Raw genomic sequence first — 8,505 nt, 5'->3', positions numbered from 1 at the left:
TGTGTGTGTGTGTGTGTGTGTGTGTGTGTGTGTGTGTGTGTGTGTATGTACACAGGATGTTGTGTGCACAGAGACAGAGTCCCATCAGACTGCTCCAGATCTCAGCCTCCAGCCCCTCTTCCTGGTTCAGACTTTCTCTACCTCTGTCTGTATTCCTTCCCCTTGGGCAGCTCTCCTCCAGCCTCTGAGTCTTCCTCACTCCTGCTCAACGACTAACCTGAAAACTGCCCTTTCATCGTTTTTCTGGGTCCCCTCTTCCCCCCACCGCCAAGTAATGCCGCTTCTAGGCTTTCTCTGGAACTTTATTTTTGTTTTCTTCCCTTCCCTATTTATAGCTCTCTCTCCCCTCCGAACCATCTCTGCATCCATCCCGTTGCCTAGAAACGGATCTCTGGGCTGAGGGAGGGGGGAGACCAGACAGAACCCAGGCAGGGGGGAAAAAGAAGAGATGTCACCCACTAAACCCCTCCCCAGCACCACCCCCAGGCTTCCAGAAGCCCACAATGCCCCTCTGCCCAGCACCCACAGATGTTTTCTTTTTCTAAGGGATAAAGCAGAATGTAAAAAAAAAACAAAAACAAAAAAACACCAGCCCTTTGTGAAGTCCTTCCCAGCTTCTAAAGGGCAGATTAGTATGATTTCACTCATGTCTCTGAACAGTCTACTTTGATAGGGGCCTGGATGCATTTTTTTTCAACGGGGGGAAACTGAGGCTTCAGGACACTGGAGCTTCCTTGGTAAGAACTCTCAGATCTGGACTTGTTAACCTTAAGGGTGCTGGTTGGAAACCCTGGAAGACTGGAAAGCATAAATGATTCCATAAGCCATGAATTGCAGGACAGTAAAACAAGACTGCTGACAATCTCGACACATCAATGCCTCTGCCATGCTTTCTGCATAGCCCTTAAGACCCCGGCAAGCCTGGCACCAGTGGCTCACACCGGTCATCCTAGCTACTCAGTAGGCTGGGATCTGAGGATTGGGGTTCAAAGCCAGTCCAGGCGGCAAAGTCTTTGAGACTTATCTCCAATGAACCATCAGAAAGTGGCGCTGTGGCTCAAATGATAGAGCGCTCTCCTTGAGCCAAAGAACTCAGAGACAGTGCCCAGGCCCTGAGTTCAAGCCCCACAACCAACCAAAAATTAAAAAAAAAAAAAAAAGGAATCCTTGTAAGAAGTTAGGTGCTGGTGGTTCAAGCCTGCCATCCTAGCTACCTACTTCAGGATACTGAGATCTGAGGGTCGCAGGGTGATGTCAGGCAAGTGTGAAGTTAGACAAGAAAAGCTCAGGGAATCTCTTATGCCCAATGAACCAGCAAAAAGCCAGACGTGAAGGAGCAGCTCAAGTGGTAGGGTACCAACCAGCCTTGAGCAAAAAAGCTCAGGACAGTGCCCGGGCCTTACGTTCAAGCCCCAGGACCAGCACACTCACACACACACACACACACACATACACACACACACACACACACACCTACTCCAAGTAGTAGAGCCCTAGCCTTTCGAGAAAACACTAAGAGCAAAAGTCCCTGAGTTCAAACCCCAATTCGAACACACACACACACACACACACACATGACCCTTGCAAGGCTCCAATCATGACAACCATGCCACACACCATCCTGCCCCTACCATGCCGCTGAAATACCCTCCCCAGGGCCAACACATTCCCTCCCCCCCCCGCTGCTCCCTGCCCGCCCCCTCCCCACCTCTCCCTGTGCCCCTCACCTAGCTGCATGGCAGCTCCCAGTTTACCTTCTACAGACTGGACCAGGAGGTCTGAGCTCCTTCCTGGCTCTCTCATTTCGCCAACTGTGTGACTATGCTCAGAGTATTTGTGTGTGTGTGTGTGTGTGTGTGTGCATGTGCGTGCACATGTTAGTACTGCATTTTGAACACAGGGCCTGGGTCATTGTTCTTTAGCTTTTTCACCCGACACTGGTGCTCTACCACTTGAGCCACAGCTCCACTTTTAGCTTTTTGTTGCCGGTCATGGGCCTTGAACTCTGGGCCTGGGCGCTGTCCCTCAGCTCTTCAGCTCAAGGCGAGCACTCCACCACTTGAGGTAGAGTGCCACTCCTGGTTTTCTCATGGTTCATTGGTGATAAGAGTCTCGTGGACTTTCCTGCTTGGGCTGTTCTTGAACCACGATCCTCAGATCTCAGCCTCCTGAGTAGCTAGGATGACAGGCGTGAGCCACCGTCTCCCAGTTTAGCTTTTGTTGTTGTTGTTAATTGGAACTAAGAATATCTCAGCCAGGAGCCAGTGACTCATGTCTGTCATCCTAGCTACTTAGGAGGCTGAGATTTGAGGATCACGGTTCAAAGCCAGCCCGGGGAAAGCAGGAATGTCTGTGAGACTCTGATCTCCAATGAACCAACAGAAAACCAGAAGTGGCGCTGTGGCTCAAGTGATAGAGCGCTTGCCTTGAGCTGAAGAGGTGAGGGACAGCGCCCAGGCCCCGAGTTCAAACCTCACCATCCACCAAAATAATAGTAATAATAATAATATCTCAAATTTGTCTGCCTGGGGCTGGCTTTGAACTGGGATCCTCAGATCTCAGCCTCCCGAGTTGCTAGGTTTACAAGTGTACATCACTAACACCTGGTCCAGAGGATCTTTTATGCCTTTAAGTGTTCCATCGTTGATTGCCTCCCACTCCCGTGACTACTCTCTGTCTCCCACCCCAAGACCTACCTCTGCTTTCCAAACTGATTCTACAGGCAGAATGGGGGAGGGGCTGCCAAGGAGCAGCTGGGCGGTGATTCAGGCTGAATCACCCATGTAAATTCTAAGGCCGCCCCCAGTCCGGGCCAGGGCCTGCCTGCAGCTGCTAGTGGAGAGAGGGGAGGAGGGGGAAGGGGGGTGGGGACTGGTGGTCTGTGTGGGCATCAGGTTTGGCTCTCATCCATCCAAGCCAGGCCTCTCAGGCCTCTCAGATGATTCTGAGCATCGGATATCCGCACTGACCGAGCAGGATGTGTGCAGGTGTGACACGACCACCCTGGCGTGAGTCAGGGCCTTTAAGTAAGTAAGGTGTTTGTATGCTCTGTGTGTGTAAGTGAGGGAAGGCATTGTATGTGAATTTAGCTGGACGAGCCCAAGATTCTGGAAGTTCTAGTAGTAAATTTCTTGTCTATCTGACTATGGCTGCTGACTTCCAGTTTTGTCCCTTTCTAGCTCCATGAACGCAGCTTTTTGGGTTTTGTTTTTGTTATTTTTTGTTGGTCGTGGGGCCTGAACTCAGGGCCTGGGTGCTGTCCCTCAGCTCTTCAGCTCAAGGCGAGCGCTCTACCACTTGAGCCACAGCGCCACTTCTGTTTTGTTTTGTTTTATGTTTAACATTTCTGTGTCCCTGACAAGACTGTCATACTCTTGCATTCATGTTGAAATCCCTAGCATTCATAAAGTATGTCTGAGGTAGCATTAACAATATTAGCTAGCCAGGCGCTGGTGGCTCACGCCTGTCATCCTAGCTACTCAGGAGGCTGAGATCTGAGGATCACCGTTCAAAGCCAGCCCAGGCAGCAATGTCCATGAGACTCTTGTCTCCAATGAACCACCAGAAAACTAGATGTGGAGCTGTGGCTCAAAGGGGTAGAGCATTAGCATTGAGCACAAAAGCTCAGAGACAGCTCCCAGGTCCTGAGTTCAAACCCCATGATAAACAAAAACAGCAACAACCATAGGAGATATGGGCCGCAGAATTCTCAGGGAGTCCATGAATGGTACATGAGCCTCATTTCCATCCCTAGGGTGTGTATTGTGTACACAAGGATGTTTGTGCGTGTGAGGGTCAACACACCCCAAGGAGGTAGGGGGTCCCTGTGAATTCATTCTACACGTGAATCCCTGAAGCACAGGATTTCCAGAACCATGGGTTTGTTCTTCCCCATCCCCCCCGCCTCCAACGACCTGCATAGACAGAGCATACATACACCTTACTTAAAGGCTGGACCTCATGCCAAACACCAGTGGCTTGTGCCTTTAATCCTAGCTATTCAGGAAGCTGAGATCTGAGTATCATAGTCCAAATTCAACAGCCTGGACAGGAAAGTCTTTTTTTGGTCAGTTGTGGGGGTCTGAACTCTGGGCCTGGGCCCTGTCCCTTAGCTCTTCAGCTCAAGGCGAGCGCTCTACCACTTGAACCACAGCGCCACTTCTGGCTTTTTCTGCTTACGTGGTGCTGAGGAATCGAACCCAGGGCCTCATGCATTCTGAGCCACCTTCCCAGCCCCAAGTCTGAGACTCTTATCTCCAAGGAACCACCAAAAAGCCAGAAATGGAGCTGTGGCTCAAAGGATAAAGTGCTAGCTTTGAGCACAAAAGCACCTAGGCCCTAAGTTCAAGCCCCCTGGACCAACACACACACACAGAGGGACTGTGAGTCACTGAAATGCAGCCCAGCCCAGGACCCGTGTACAGACAAAGAGATCAGAAACTAGGGATATTGTGTTTTGGAAGATCTCACATCTTCTTCAAGGCTTGGAGCAAAGCTGGAAGGGTAGTTGCCTGGACCTCAGGAAAGGGTGGGCCTGGGTGCAAAAGAGGCTTTATGTTGGATGAATACCGACTTGGGAGAGAAGAAGAGGCGTACCATTCACAGGGAGGCGCGCATGCGCATGTGGGGTCGTAGGGAATGCCTGGGGCGGCCTGGCCACGCGCATGCGCATACAGACACTCCCGGGGTGGCATTGGAGGCTGGCTTCTGTCTCTGCCCTGGTACAGTCTGCTTGTCTCCATGGTGCCTGTTGCCATACACATTTGCTTTTTCAGAAAGTCACAGGGATTGTTTATTCCACCCCCGGGCCTGGGTGCACGCCAAGGAGCGGCAGGCGCTTGTTTATCTTCTGGCAGGGTACGTGTGTGTGAGTGTGTGTCCTAGAGACAGACCAACCCGAATTGAGTGAGCACACTCACATCACACGGTGTGGGTGACCAGGTTGTACTCCGGGCCTAGGCAGACTCTTCCCCCATCAATCCTGCAGCCTCTCAAGTTCCAGGAAAGTGTGAAGTTCACCCCCCCACCCCTAGAATAAACCACTATACCATCTTGGCCAGCTGGACAAAGCTACTCAGGAGGCTGAGATCTGAGGATCACGGTTCAAAGCCAGCCCAGGCAGGAAAGTCCCTGAGACTCTGATCTCCAATAAACCACCAGAAAACCGGAAGTGGCGCTGTGGCTCAAGTGGTAGAGCGCTCGCCTTGAGCTGAAGAGCTGAGGGACAGCGTCCAGGCCCAGAGTTCAAGAAAAGAAAAGATATTGGACAGACCTGGCTCACTACATACCCACTGATCTGCCCACCATGTAGGCTGGAGAGTCCTGATACCTTCAGAAAGGAGGCCAGGCACTGGGTTCATTTTTCTTTCAGACCTCTGCGAACCTGGTGTTATATATGGTTGACGGAGTGTGGCTTCAATCGTGGCCACACAGCTAGTAGCTGGCCAAGTAAACTGTAAACCTACAAGGCTTGTTTCTCTACCTGTTTTGAGTTCCTCCTCTGCCTCAGCCAGTGTTTTGTCCTGTTGCTTGGAGTGTGTGTGTGTGTGTGTGTGTGTGTATCTGTGTGTGTGTGTGTGCTGGTACTGGAGCCAGGGCTTCAGTACTTGAATTTAGCACCTCTGTGTTCTAGCTTGGCCTTTTTGTTCAAGGCTGGCACTCTACCACTTGAGCTATACACTTCCACTTTTAGCTTTTTGCTTGATAATTGGAAGTAAATGTCTCATGGATTAGTCTGCCTGGGCTGGCTTTGAACTGTGATCCTCAGATCTCAGCCACCTGAGTAGCTAGGATGACAGGTATCATACCTAGCTTCTTGTCTAGACTTCTTTGGGGGGGGTGGAGACTTGAACTCAGGGCCTGAGCACTGTCCCTGAGCTTTTTTTGTTTTGTTTTGTTTTTTTTTGCTCTCTGCCTCCTCAGTAGCTAGGAATACAGGTGCCAGGCTGTCATGTGGATTTTTTTTTAAATGTCTTTATGATTAAAGAGGTCAGAAAAGACGCAGATAGATAGCGGTGGTGTCTGTGTCCTCCTAGCAGACATGGCCAGAGCTTTGACCATATTCCCTGAGACTTCTGTGTCACCAACAGGACTTCCAGCAGTCAGGACCTGTCTCTTGATCAAACAGATGCTTCCACGCTGCCAGATCCCATTTTTTCCCCTCAGAAATTACCTAGAAATGGACAAGCAGACCATACCATATACTACGAGGACATCCCTTGAGCAACATTGAACCCAGGAGGAAAACTGCAGCTCCCTGGCCTAGGGGCCAGAGGAGGTCTGAAGTGTGCCTTCGCCCATTCTCCAAGACTTCCCTGCATAATTAAACTCCATTCACCCGCAGTGGGAGTTGGCTCGACGTCTGCCTCCCATTGGCTGCCTTTCCCTCAACTCCCTCCCCCCTGCTGGTGTCCTTACACTTCACAAATAAGCCACATGCCCTCCAGCTTGGCTGGGGTTCTGGATCTCACCTCCTTCCCACTACCAGCCCTGCCTGCATGCCCGCCCTCCATGGTGATTCCCTCCTTCCCTCTGTCCCCTCCACCCCTGCAACTTCCTTGTTATCTTTGGAGTCCTGAGCAGACACATCAGACCCGACCCGTTTTTGTCCTCCCGAAGCGCTTGACCCGACCGTCCTTCAGGAACGTTCTTGCTCTCTGGCTTCCGAAACACCACATCCTCCTGGGTTTTCTCCTGTTTCTGGTTCTTCTTTGGAGCTTCCTTCTGAGGCAGATCTCAGCCCCTGCGTCTTCTCCCTGTGGCCTTCCTATTCTTCCCCAGGCCTCACACAAGTCTATCACCGGCTCAGCACAGGGGCCTCCTGATCTGTCTCCAACAGCAGCCACTAAAGAGCTAAGCTCTGGGTTCCCGTGCCAGTGTGAATAACTCTAAAAGCCTCTCTTTTCTCTGGGGTTTATCAGGTGTTTGTCCTCTACCCACAGGGCTCCCACAGAACTTCAGGGGGGCAGCAGAACTCTCACCTTTCACACACAGATCCACCCCACAACCCAGGCCTATAGATTTTTGCCACTAAATGGATACTCATGGCTCATACCTGTCATCCTAGCTACTCAGGAGGCTGAGATCTGAAGATCATGGTTAGAAGCCAGCCTGGGAAGGAAAATCTGTGACTCTTATCTCCAGAAAACCAGAAGTGGCATTGTGGCTCAGTGGTAAAGTGCTAGCCTTGAGCTGAAGAGCTGAGAGACAGCGCCCAGGCCCAGAGTTCAAGCCCCACGACTGACAGACAAAAACAAAAAACAGAAGTGGAGCTGTGTGTGAGTCTTGAGCACAAAAGCTCAGGGACAGCACTCAAGTCTTGAGTTCAAGCCCAGGGCCTAAGCAAGCAAACACACACACACACACACACACACGAGGCAAATCTGACTCCTCCATTTTCCAGTGTGTGTGTGTGTGTGTGTGTGTGTGTGTGTGTGTGTACTGGGGGTTGAATTCAGGGCCTGGGCTCTGTCCTTAAATTTATTCACTCTTAGCTGCTATTCTACCACTTGAGCCTCGCTTCTACTTCTGGCTTTTGGGTGGTTAGTTGGAGATAAAAGCCTCCCAGACTTTCCTGTCCCAGTTGGTTTCAAACCAAGATCCTCAGATCTCAGGCTTCTAAGTAGCTAGAACTACTGTCGTGAGCCACCAGCACCTGGCTACTGTCCATGACCTGTGAACTTACCCTTCCCTCAATTGCTCCACCTGTAGCATGGGGCCATAGTATACCTCGAAGGGCTGGATTGGGAAGGAAATGATAAATGCCGAGTAGCACTTGCAAACTCTGAAGAAAATGCCCTCACGGGCAGCAAATGGACCATTTTCAGCACTAGAAATGAGCCGGAGGCCCTGGGGTGCTGTCCGCGGTGCTGAAAATTGGTGTCTGTGGTTTTTCTTCTCTCTCCCTCCCTCCTGCTGTCTAGAGATGCCAACACGACAGGTTTTCAATCACTTGCTATCTAGATTTCTTTTTTTAAATTTTAATGTCATGGTGGTTTACGGGTCACCAGGTGAGATTTAAGACTAAAGCCTAAGGGTTAAGTTTGAGCTTGTAGGAGTAAAACTGCGTATTTCATAGGTCACATTTTTTTCTGTGTCTGTTTTGTGTGTGTGTGTTTTGAAAAATCTGGCTATCACACATTAATATCCACTTGCTTTTGACTGCTTGGAAGTTTAAACTAGGTGAGATCTGTCCATGAAGACTCGGGGGGCCTAAAAGAAGAGCTCCATTAGCCAGGTGCCCTGTGGCTCACGCCTGTCACCCTAGCTCCTCAGCAGGCTGAGAGCTGAGGATCGTAGTTCGAAGCCAGCCTGGGCAGCAAAGTCCATGAGTCTCTTATCCTCAAGGAGCCAGCCGAAAGCTGGAAGTGGGGCTGGGAGTGGCTCAAGTGATGGGGCACCCGCCTTGAGTGAAGGCAAAGGGACTAGAGCTAGGCCTTGAGTTCAAGTCAGGGAGTGTGTGGGGGGGGGAGAGAGAGGGAGGGAGGGAGGGAAGGAGGAGGGGGA

This window comes from Dipodomys ordii, unplaced genomic scaffold (genome assembly GCF_000151885.1).
Source record: "Dipodomys ordii isolate 6190 unplaced genomic scaffold, Dord_2.0 Scaffold29, whole genome shotgun sequence".
In the NCBI taxonomy this organism is placed as follows: domain Eukaryota; kingdom Metazoa; phylum Chordata; class Mammalia; order Rodentia; family Heteromyidae; genus Dipodomys; species Dipodomys ordii.
Note: the sequence above shows the minus strand (reverse complement) of the source record.